Source organism: Lontra canadensis, unplaced genomic scaffold (assembly GCF_010015895.1).
Source record: "Lontra canadensis isolate GAN:19392208 unplaced genomic scaffold, GSC_riverotter_1.0 scaffold19, whole genome shotgun sequence".
NCBI lineage: Eukaryota > Metazoa > Chordata > Mammalia > Carnivora > Mustelidae > Lontra > Lontra canadensis.
Window position 1 is genome coordinate 11,301,248 of NW_022631013.1, and position 12,023 is coordinate 11,313,270.

The following is a 12,023-nucleotide window of genomic DNA, read 5'->3' on the forward strand; positions in this document are numbered from 1 at the left end:
GGGCTGTGTGATCAGGCTCACAGAAATCCCCAAAATGTGGAATTGTGGGGAAACCAGAGATAAGGGAACAAACTGGATCACCTGCCCTAGGTGTGAGGGATGGGTGTCATTTTTTATGACAATCACCTGAGACCAACAAAGAATAACCAGACCCTAAAAATGAAGTAAGGCATTTCAAGGTGTTATCACTAGTCCTTGCTCAATGGTGATATCAGTAGAATGTTAAAAGGATTTAAGTTCCCCCGTTAGCTTTCTAGAGAAAACCAACCCTGGCAACCCGGTTGGGACCTCTCTCACTCTTGAGAACTTTTTCAGATTCTTCACTTAATAAACTTCTATCCATTTACTCACTCTCCATTGTCCCGGAGATTCATTCTTCCACTCCTGGGACAAGAACCCAGCTCTGCCGCTTCATCAGCAAGGATGAGTGAGAGCTCCCTTCTGGGCAGCAGACTTCCCCTTGTAACCTCACCTGGAGAATTTGACTTGGGACCTCTGAGAATCTCTTCCGTAAGAGCACTAATCCAATTCACGAGAGCTCCAACCTCGAGAGGCAATCACTTCATAAAGTCCCCACCCACCTACTAATACCATAGCGTTTGGGAGTATTTCAATGTGTGGATTTCTAGAAGACACATTTAAACCACAGATGGTCTTAATAATTATTGCTAAAGGCAGGTCAAGCTGTTAAGATATGGAGGGTGGTCAGATAGTAAGGTGGGGGATTCTCACTAAATTGGGATTCTTGCTCAAATTGGATTCTCCAGGGAAGCCCAAGGTCAGGCCTCGTCCAGCAGGGAATTCAGAAGAGCCTAAGGTTTTGGTCAAAAGAGAGAATCTTTGTCAGTTCCGGGTTTTACCAGTACTTCTTAATCCTGGCGATGCATGGAAAACTTTTTAAAAATATTAAAGCCTGGGCGCCACCCAAGGACCACTACACTCCCACCCCGGAGATCCTGATTCAGCCCATCTCTGCCGAGGTCAAGCCTTGGTTTTGTTGCTGTATTTCGAGTTTCTGTTTTCCCTAAGAAGTTCTGCTGGGGTGTCAGGGTTGAGAACTGCTTCTTTACCAGAAGGTGCGACGGATATACCTATCTTTAATGCCGCTAGGCCGGCGCCTACGGTCCCTTGGGCTCTCGGTACCGCAGCCGCGCTTGCGGCGCACCACCCCAAAGGGGCGGGGCAGGGGCCGCAGAAGGCGGGGCTGCGGCCGAAGCCTCGCCGCTCCCGTCGCCGGAAAGCACTGCGCGTGACTCGCGGCACCCCTAGCAGTGAGCCGCTTGGGAGGTGGGCAAGCACGGCCGGCCCAGAGGACCGAACCAACGCGCCGTCCGGAGGGGCGGTTGGAGGGAAAGCCAGATCGGACCATCGGCTCCGTTGCTGCAGGGGGGGCCGGACATTACCAACCCGGCCGGAGAGGAGGGGGGCGCCGGCCTGTGCCAGCTGCAGCATTACCCCAGGAGTGCGCGAGACGCGGCCGCCGGCGCCGCAGCCGCCGCCAGCACCCTTGCCGCCGGCACCGTAGGCTCACGCTGAGGCGAGAAACGAGGTAGGGACGCCTCTTTGGGGTTGGCGGGGTCCGGAAGACCCACTGCTCTCACGTTCCAAAGGATCCCTTAGGAGAAAGCCCTCCGTGCCCCCGCCCTTCCCCCTCAGCCCTGTAGGTGGCCCTTCATCCCCACCCTCCCGGTCCGCTCCCACCCTCTGGACCGACCTCCTCCTGACCTTACAGTTCTACCATCCGCTGAACCCTCAAGCACCAAGGACCAAACATCCCTTTGGGCGTCACCTCAGATCCAGCCCAACCGTCTCCTCAGACTGTCCCTGCGGTGACACCCCTCAGCTGACTCGCGCCCAGCTGTATCGTTGTATCCACATCTCCTTTGCGGGCCCTGAGAGAGCGCAGCGGCCCAGCAGCCAGCCCCGTGACCGTGGCGGGGGCTTCCGCACAGCCAGTCCCAGGCAGGCCGTCGGTGCCCTCCGCCCCTTTGGCCCCTGGTTCCGGAGTTGGTATCTGCCTGAGTCAGGCTAAGATCTTTCTCTCGCTCTCACCTTAGGAAAACATTTGGCCTGACATTTTGCCGGTTCCCCACCCATGCACTTACCTGCTGCGAAGGGCACGGTGATCCCGTGCCCGGAGCTGGTTTGGGACTGTCAGCTGGCCCAGCAGACGCCAGGGGACTGCCCTGGGGGCAAACAACATACAGTATTCTTTTGTATCTCCAGCGCCCCAGCACAGTACCTGACATGTTTGCACCCAGTAATATTTGACGGGTGGATAAATTGAATGAATGACCCCAATGTAGAAGGTGTGAGGCAGAGTGCTTTGGTGGGAAAGGTGTCTCTACTTAACATGGGGGGGGGGTGTATCTGGAGGGTTACTTGTGATGCTCATGTGGCAAGCCAACAACGGAATATGTTCAGTCTTATAATTCACACATCTAACTTCATTCAGGTAGGACCTTATATGTATCAGCTGTTTTCCACTAATGTTCTAAAAAGGGGGCGGGGGTGCTGCAGAAATTCTTATTGGTAAGTGCCTTAGAGGCTGCCCAGATAATCCTGAAAGAGCTTTGCCCAAGTGACCTGCTCCTTTTGCCCTGGAGGCTAACTACTCCCTCTGGGGAAGAATTCTGGAGGTCAGCCACAGCCTTTAACGCTGACTCAGTGTAGCCAGTCAGCTAGTGTTCAGGACAGGTTGAGGAATGAAAGTCCTCATTGATTTTACTCTTTAGCTCCTGGATACCCCCACCCACACCCCTCAGAGACTGGAGTGGTAGACCTCCCAGGCAGGCCTACTGTGATAGACATCAAAGATTCCTAAATACTGCTGTAGTATGATCAGGCCATATTGAGCCATTTATATCTCAGTAGACCAGAGTCAGACAGGGATTACCACTATGTGAACAGTGTCAGTAATAAACGAGAATGTGAACCTTTTTAAAGATGCATTCTCAAAGAATAGCCTGAAACCTGTTTTTGTTGATTCTTAGGAGGATAACCTGAACAGATTCAGATTCCTGAAGGTGGGACAGGGTTCAGAGACCCGTTTTAGCCCAGGTTCTGGTGGGGAAGTAGGTGATACTGCAGTCATGAAACAATGGCTGGGAAGCTGTAGGCGCTGATAAGCTGACAAGTAGTTGCTTGACCAGTAGTGGCCTTAACTGGGGTTCAGAGTATTAGTAAGTACAAATAATGATTGGAGTTTCTTAGGAGGCAGTGGTATGGCTTTGTGGAAGGAAGAGAGATCCCACCACTATTCCTGTATTCTGTTACCTGTGGCCCTCCTACTAAAAGTGCCATAGGATACTTACCACCTTTGTTTCTCTTCCACTTTGAGCCAGGTCAAAATCTGATTTCCCCTGATTTTAAGTGCTGAAAGTCGCTTTTCCAGGCCAGGCCAGCCTAATGGGAAGCTGAGTATGTTCTCACCCATTTCTAGCTTTGATTTATCCTTCTTCACTTTTTTTTTTTTTCTCCACCCTCTGATCTGTCTTTATAAAGTAAGTCCTGGACCATAGATACCCAAACCAGGGAGGGGCTCCTGAGATGGAGTCCACATGAGCATTGCATGTGGAGATCAATATGTTTTTTTGGTGGGGGAAGTGGAACCAATTTTTAAGGAGCTTTTTTACTTTAACCTGTCTAGACTCCCTATCAAGTAGGACCTCAGGGAGCTCTGAACACTCTGGGTTATTTTATTGATTTTCTTTTCAACTTCTAGTACTTCATAGTGTTGCCAGATAAAATACAAGATGCCAAGTTAAATTTGAATTTCAGATAAACAACAGGGTGTCCTGTATTTTTGTTTGCTAAATCTGGCAACCCTAGTTCATGGGAAGGCTTATGCGTTCTAATTTTCTCTCTGCAAACTTAGGACAATAACTCACCCTTTTCTTCTGTTACTCATACACAATGACTGAGCACCCTATTAAAAGTCACTTGACTGGGGTGGCTCATGACACATTAGGGTAAGGGCAAGCTTTGTGAAGGTAGTCTGATTGATCAGTGTTTGGGTTACCCAGAAAACACCCACTCAGACACTGGCATACAATATTATAGTACCTTTCAAAGAATCTGTCATGGAAAATGAACATATTATTTTGAGTGGCCAGATATCAACGTAGCTCTGAGAGTGATGGCCAGGAATGGAGATGAGAGTGGGATGGGGGTGGGTAGATTCTAACAAAAAAATACAACACATAGCAGAACCTCCTGTACCACATTAACTCTCTCTTTTTTTCTAATTGTGGTGACATATGTATAACATAAAGTCTACCATTCTAACCATTCTTTTTTTAATCATTTTTTCATCATAATTATACTTTTGAATTCCCATTTCCTATTTCCCCCATTCCCTCACCCACCTCCATTCTGGTAACCATAAGTTTGTTCTCCCTTGTTAAGAGTCTGGGGGCTCCTGGGTGGTTCACTCAGTTAAGCATCCAACTCATATTTGGGCTCAGGTGGTGATGAGATTGAGCTCTGTGTGAGGCCCCATGCTGGACATGGAGTAGGCTTAGGATTCTCTCTCTTCCTCTCCCTCTGCCCCTCCCCCCTCTCTTAAAAAAAAAAAAAAAAAGTCTGTTTCTTAGTTTGTCTCTCTTTCTTCCCCCTTTGCTTATTTGTTTCATTTCTTAACTTCCACATGTGATTGACATCATATGATATTTGTCTTTCTCTGACTGACTTATTTTGCTTAGTGTTGTACTCTCTAGCTCTATCCTTGTTGTTATAAATGACAAGATTTCATTCTTTTTTATGACTGAATAATATCCTGTAATATATATATTCTGTATTTTATACACACACACACACACACACACTCACCATGTCTTCTTTGTCCATTCATCTATCGATGGACACTTATGCTGCTTCCATAGTTTGGCTACTGTAAATAATGCTGCAGTAAACATAGGAATGCATGCATCCCTTCAAATTAGTGTTTTTGCTTTTTTCTGGGGGGTGGGGGGAAATACCCAGTAGTACAATTACTGGATCATAGGGTAGTTCTATTTTTAATTTTTTGAGGAAACGCCATACTGTTTTCCTTAGTGGTTGCACCAGTTTGCATTCCCTCCAGTAGTGCAGAGGGCGTTCCTTTTTCTCCACATCCTTGCCAACACTTGTTTCTGGTGTTGTTGATTTTAGCCATTCTGACAGGTGTGAGGCAGTGTCTCATTGTGGTTTTGGTTTGCATTTCCCTGATGGTGAGTGATATTGAGCATCTTTTCATGTGTCTTTTGGCCATCTGGATGTCTTCTTTGGAGAAATTGTAACCATTCTGAAGTGTACAGTTCAGTGGCATTCAGTATATTCACATTGTTATCCATACATCACCACCATCCATCTACAAAAGTTTTTCATCTTCTCAAACTGAAACTCCATACCTATTAAACAATAACTCTCATTCCCTCTTCCCCAGAGCCCCTGGTAACTACCATTCTGCTTTCTTTCCTCTATGAATTTGACTACTCTAGATTACTGTATGAATTTGACCACTGTAAGTTAAATCATATTTATCTGCGACTGGTTTATTTCATTTCACATAATGTCTTCAGGGTTCATCCATTTTGCAGCTCGTATCTGAATTTCCTTCCTTTTTAAGGAAGGGGCAGGGAGAGAGAAAGCACAAGGTGGGGGGGAGACAGAGGGAGAAGAAGAAGCAGACTCCCCACTGAGCTAGGAGCCCAGCATGGGGCTTGATCCCAAGACCTGGAGATCATAACCTGAGCCAAAGGCAGACTCTTAACCGTCTGAGCCACCCAGGTGCCCCATCTTTGCCCATTTTTTAATTGGGTTACATATCTTTTTATTATTGACTTACGTGAGTTCTTCATATATTCTGGATAGAAGTCCCTTACCAGATATATGATAGACAATATCTCCCCTTCTGTGGGTTGCCTTTTCACTCTGTTGATTGACCTTTGATGCACAAAGGTTTAAATTTTGGTGAAAACCAGTTTATTTGTTTTTCTTTTTGTTGCCTGTGGTTTTGGTGCAATGTTGGCAATAAAAAATCATTGCCAAATTCAGTGTCATGAAGTTTTCCCCCTATGTTTTTTTCTAAGTTTTTTACAGTCTTATGTCTGTGGTTAAGTCTTTGATCCATTTTGAGTTAATTTTTGTATATAGTGTAAGACAAAAGCCCAGCTTCATTCTTTGCGCTATGGATATCAGTTTTCCCAACACCGTTTATTGAAAAGACTGTCCTTTCCCCCTTTGAATAGTCTTGGCATTCTTGTCAAAAATCATCAACCAGATTTGCCAGAGTTTATTTCTGGGCTCTGTATTCAATTCCATTGGTCTATATTTCTGTATTTATACCAATACCACACTCTTTTGATTACTGTATCTTTTTAGAAAGTTTTGGAATTAGGAAAGAGAAGCCTTCTGGCTTTATTCTTCTGTTTCAAGATTGTTTTGCTATTCAGGAACCCTTGAGATTACACATGAATTTTAGGATGGATTTCTTCATCACTGCAAAAAATATTGTTAGGATTTTGAAAATGACTGCATTGAATCTGCAGGTTGCTTTGGGTAGCACTTACTTTTTTTTTAGTTAATGTGGAAAGAACACTTAACAATATATTGTTGGCTGTAGGTACATTGTTGTACTGCAGATCTCTAGAGCTTATTCATCTTACTTGACTGGAACTTTATATCCATTGAACAGCAATTCCCCATTTCCCTCTCCTCCAGCCCCTGGCAACTACCATTTCACTCTTTGATTCATTAATTTGCCTATTGTAGATACCTCATATAGGTGACACCAGGTAATGTTTTTCTTTCTACGCTTAGCTTATTTCATTTAGCATAATGTCTATTTATGTTGTCACATATTGCAGGTTTTGACATCTTAACTATATTAAGTCTTAACAATCCATGAACACAGGTTATCTTTTCATTTATTTGTGTTTTCATTTCATAGTTTTTAGTGTCCAAGTCTTTTACCTCTTTGGTTAAGCTTATTCCTGAGTATTTTGTTCTTTTTGATGTTATTGTAAGTGAAATTGTTCTCTTAATTTTCTTTTCATATTTTTCTTTGCTGGTGTATAGAAACAAAACAGATTTTTATGTCCTGCAACTCTACTGGATTAATTTATTAGTTCTAACAGTTTTGTGGGGTATTTTTAGGGTTTTTTACTTATAAGATCAGGTCATCTGCAAACAGAGACTCAGATGCCTTTTCTTTTTCTTGCCTATTGACTAGAAAGGGGTTTGATAATTTGGTATGCAAGTCCTTAATAGACACTGAGAACAAAATTGTATTTTAGCCTAGTATATTAATTAGTGTTCATAGTGAATCATTAAGAAAAAGTTGAAAAAAAAAGTTATAACCTATATATTGTATGTGAAACAAAGTGTATAAGTAAAAGTGTAGCTTTATTTTTTAAAGGATTTTATTTATTTGTTTGAGAGAGAGCGAGCGTGAGCGATTGTGAGCTGGGGGAGAAGCAGAGGGAGAGGGACAAGAGGACTGCTTTGAGCATGGAGCCTGATATGGGACTCCATCCGATGACCCTGAGATGATCTGAGCCGAAATCAAGAGTCAGGCACTTAACCAAATGACCCACCCAGATGCCCCAGTAAAAGTGTACTTTCTTTTTTTTAAGATTTTATTTCTTTTTTTTTTTAAGATTTTATTTATTTACTTAGAGACAGCTAGAGAGAGAGGGAGAAACAGGCTTCCTGCTGAGCAGGGAGCCCGATTTGGGGGCTGGATCGATCCCAGGACCCCCAGACCATGACCTGAGCTGAAGGCAGATGCCCAACGACTGAGTCACCCAAGTACCCCTAAAAGTGTACTTTTAAAGGAATTTACCAAGGGGCACCTGGGTGGCTTAGCTGTTAAGCCGCTGCCTTTGGCTCAGATCATGATTCTTGGGTCCTGGGATCTAGTCGAGACCGACATCGGGTTCCCTGTTCCATGGGAAGTCTGCTTCTCCCTCTCCCACTCCCCCTGCTTGCATTCCTTCTCTCACTCTCTGTCAAATAAATAAAATCTTTGAAAAGAAAAAAAGGAAATTTACCAAAATACCTAAAATTTTTTAAAAATTTTGATGCTTCGGGAAGAAATCCTCTGTTCTCTAGAATTCTTGGTTTAATAGGATAGTCTTTTTTTTTCTCCAGGAAGTTAAGACATTGAGCTTTGAAATAATCTGCTGTGTTTTTTATTTGTATGAGGTCCTATAGTCAAAGACAGTGTATTGATAACTGGGTAGAAAAACAGGGCCAGCCAGCTTCTGGTTACACTTTAGTTATCTTAGGATGCAAAGTCTATACTTAACTTGCTTATCTTAGTATCCTAAAATCTATATTTAACTTGTTTATCTGTTTTTATACTTTTGTACTTTCTTTTCTTATACAGCTCTTTTTAAAGAGAAAATGTAGCCTTATATTTAGTGTACTCAGAGAGAAATGGAAAATTATTTTTATCCATGCTCAGGTAAAGAGAACAGGAGAGCAGAGTATTCCTAACGTCAAAATAGATAGGGTTCAGGTGACCCTAAGGAAAAAAGCAAAAACTCAAGAAAGTTGGGGATCTACTGCTGATCCCATTCATTATGGAGTTCTCTTACAAAATATTATTTACTTGTTTTTTAAAGTGTTGTATTCTATTTAAGGATACAGGCACCTGGGTGGCTCAGTTGGTTAAGCCTCTGTCTTTGGCTCAAGTCATGATCTTAGGGTCCTGGGATCAAGCCCCCCTCTCTGCTCAGTAGGGAGTCTACTTCTCCCTCTCCCCACTGCTTGTGCGTTCTCTCTTTCTCTCAAATAAATAATCTTAAAAAAAAAAAGATACAGCTGCATAGCTAGAGTTTTTCTGTAAGACTAATCTTTTCCCTTCAATATCCCCCATAGCATAATGATTTCAATTTTTTTTTTAAGATTTTTTAAAATTTGTTTATTCATGAGAGAGCGAGAGAGGAAGAGGCAGAGGGAGAAGCGGGCTCCCTGCGGGGCTGGATCCCAGGACCTGGGATCATGACCTGAGCCCAAGGCAGATGCTTAACCGACTGAGCCACCCAGGTGCCCCTGATTTAAACTTTTCTGTCTCACTTATTATATATTGCTGTATAACAAACCACCCCAAAACTTAGTGGCTTAAAACAGTGATTATGCCTCACAATTTGGTGAGTTGGCTAGGTGGGTTTTTTGCAGTTCCAAAAGAGGAGTTCTAGAAATGTTTTTATATATATATTTGATATAATTTTTTAATTTTTATTTTGAGTGGGCTCCACACCCAACATGGGGCATGAACTCAAGATCCTGGGATCAACAGTTATATAATCTACTGACTGAGCCAGCCAGGTGCCCCCAACTTTTTTTTTTTTTTTAAACATAGATACTTTTTAAAATTTTTATAGGAGCTCTAGATTTTTTTTTTTTTTAAATGTAGGCTCCACACCCATCATGGAGCCTGGTGAAGGTGTTGAATTCACGACCCTGAGATCAAGACCCAAGCCGAGATCAGGAGTTGGATTCCTAAGCAACTGAGCCACCCAGGCATCCCAGGAGTTCTAGAAATATTTTGTATAGGAGCACTACTGTAATGAAATAAGTCTTTCAAAGTGACTACTTTGAAGCTTACCTCTTGGTTGTAAAAGAGCTAGTCTACTTCTTTAAAATATTATTCTCTTTTCTTTATACTTAAAGCTATAGTTAACTTCTTAGATAATGTAGTGTTTATTTCGGTTTATAGGCTGGTTTATGTAAAGTGTTTTGCTTGACATCAACACAGTAACCTACTAGTTTATTCATCCCTAATGATAGAGATCAGAGAAGGAAGGCCTGGAAGCAGAACCACCTGCCTGATTATGCATTTGTGAGTCCTTTCTACCAACCAAGTGGTAGTAATAGATAGTTAACAAGGGTCATTGATCTCATGAGAACAAAAGACAGCTGTGACTTTGTGTCAGTTGGGAAAATCTGTAGTAGAGAATCTCAGACTTCTTTTAGAGGGACTTCTTTGTTCAAGTATATTCCACAAGAATGGACACAAAAAGATAAAATTCCAGCTGTTTTGGTTGACAACAGGCAAGGAGTTGGGGAAATAGAGTCTAACCTGGTCATCTCTCCCTCCTTTCCTCTCCATCTCCTTCATCTCCTTGTCTCACAGTCCCATGAGGGAGCTCTGTAAAGCACAGTTTGAAAGACACTGATAAAGATGTTTCTCCTGCTGAGTCATGATTCCAAAGTAGAAAGAGGTTCACATAAATGATTGAATTTGAGATCCCATCTTCAGTTGACTACCCACTAGTAGCCAGTCATGGTTTGAAAAAAATATAAATGAAATGTGTTTTGCAAAAATAAAACCAAATGATTCCCAAATTCCTATGTAAAACTGATAGCCTTGGGACACCTGGGAAGCTAAGTCCGTTAAGTATCTGCCTTCAGGGGCCCCTTGGGGGCTCAGTGGGTTAAAGCATCTGCCTTCTGCTCAGGTCATGATCCCAGGGTCCTGGGATAGAGCCCCGCATCAGGCTCTCTGCTCAGGGAGGAGCCTGCTTCCCCCCACCCCCCCACCCCCTGAGCCTCTCTGCCTACTTGTGATCTCTGTCAAGTAAATAAATAAAATCTTAAAAAAAAAAAAAAAAAAGGTATCTGCCTTCAGCTCAGAGGATTGTGTGCTCGCTCTCTCCCTCTTGCTTTCCCTCTCTCTCTTTCAAATAAATAAAATCTTAAAAAAAAATTGGTAGTCTTTTTTTTTTAAGATTTTATTTATTTATTTGACACACAGAGATCACAAGTAGGCAGAGAGGCAGGCAGAGAGAGAGGAGGAAGCAGGCTCCCTGCTGAGCAGAGAGCCCAGTGTGGGGCTCGAATCTAGGACCCTGAGATCATGACCTGAGCCGAGGCAGAGGCTTAACCCACTGAGCCACCCAGGCGCCCCATTTATTTTTTTTTTCTTATTGTAGGTGAATATGCTCACTGTGGAGAATCTAAAAATAAAGACAAGTATAAAATGAAAATATGCTACTGAATAGTTCTGAAAGCCACATTTTTAAAATTGAGATATAATTGACATACAACATTTGATTTAGTTTCAAGTGTACAACATAATGATTCAATATTTCCATAAATTGCAAATGACCACCACAAAAAGTCTAGGTAACAACCGTCACCATACATACTTACAAAAATTTTTTTCTTGTGATGAGAACTTTTAAGATTTACTCTCTTAGCAACTTTTGAATATGCAGTATAGTATTAACTGTAGTCTCCATGCTGTACATTATATCCCCAGGTCCTTTCTTTTATAACTGGAAATTTATACCTTTTTACTCCCTTACCCATTTCTCCCACCCTCCCGACCTACCCTCCCTCTGACAGTGACCAGTCTGTTCTCTGAATCTAAGAGCTTGGGTTTTTTTTGTTTTGTTTAGATTTTGCATGTAAATGAGATCATATGGTATTGTCTTTCTCTGTTTGACTTATTTCACTAAGCATAGTGCCCTCAAGGTCCACCCATGTCACAATTGGCAAGATTTCCTTCTTTCTTAATGGCTGAATAATAAGAGGAACTCTACATTTGTTCTGACTGAAGTCCTTACCCTCACCCACAGAAATATTTCTTTTACTCCTTTAAGAATCTACTCATATGAGGGACGCCTGGGTGGTTCAGTTGGTTAAGTGGCTGCCTTCGGCTCAGGTCATGATCCCAGCGTCCTGGGATCGAGTCCCACATCGGGCTCCTTGCTCGGCAGGGAAATGCTTCTCCCTTTGCCTCTGTCTGCCTGTGCTCACTCGCTCTCTCTCCCTCTGTCTCTGACAAATAAATAAATAAAATCTTTAAAAAAAAAAAAAGAATCTACTAATATGACATCCTTTCTGAAACCTTTCCTAATCACCCTTTGCAAACTTAGGTATGATTTCCACTGTGCTGCCATTGGCCTTGTCTGGGGCTCCATTATAACAGTTAACACCTAATGGTAAACTCTTGAGTGCAGGAATAGTCTTTGAATCCAGGATCTCTTAGAAATCTTGAGAGATCCTGGTCTCATCCAGTATTTGATTTT

General features: G+C 42.8%; 1 protein-coding gene across 3 annotated transcripts in view; it reads left to right on the top strand.

Moving 5' to 3' along the window:
- The first annotated feature begins 1,232 nt into the window (after positions 1-1,232).
- RUSC2 (RUN and SH3 domain containing 2) overlaps positions 1,233-12,023 on the top strand; it is a 70,304-nt gene continuing 59,513 nt past the window's right edge. For all 3 annotated transcript variants that reach the window (XM_032860495.1, XM_032860497.1, XM_032860498.1), the window contains exon 1: positions 1,233-1,549. The gene's annotated coding sequence lies outside the window, so the exon portion shown is untranslated. The remainder of the gene's footprint in view (positions 1,550-12,023) is intronic.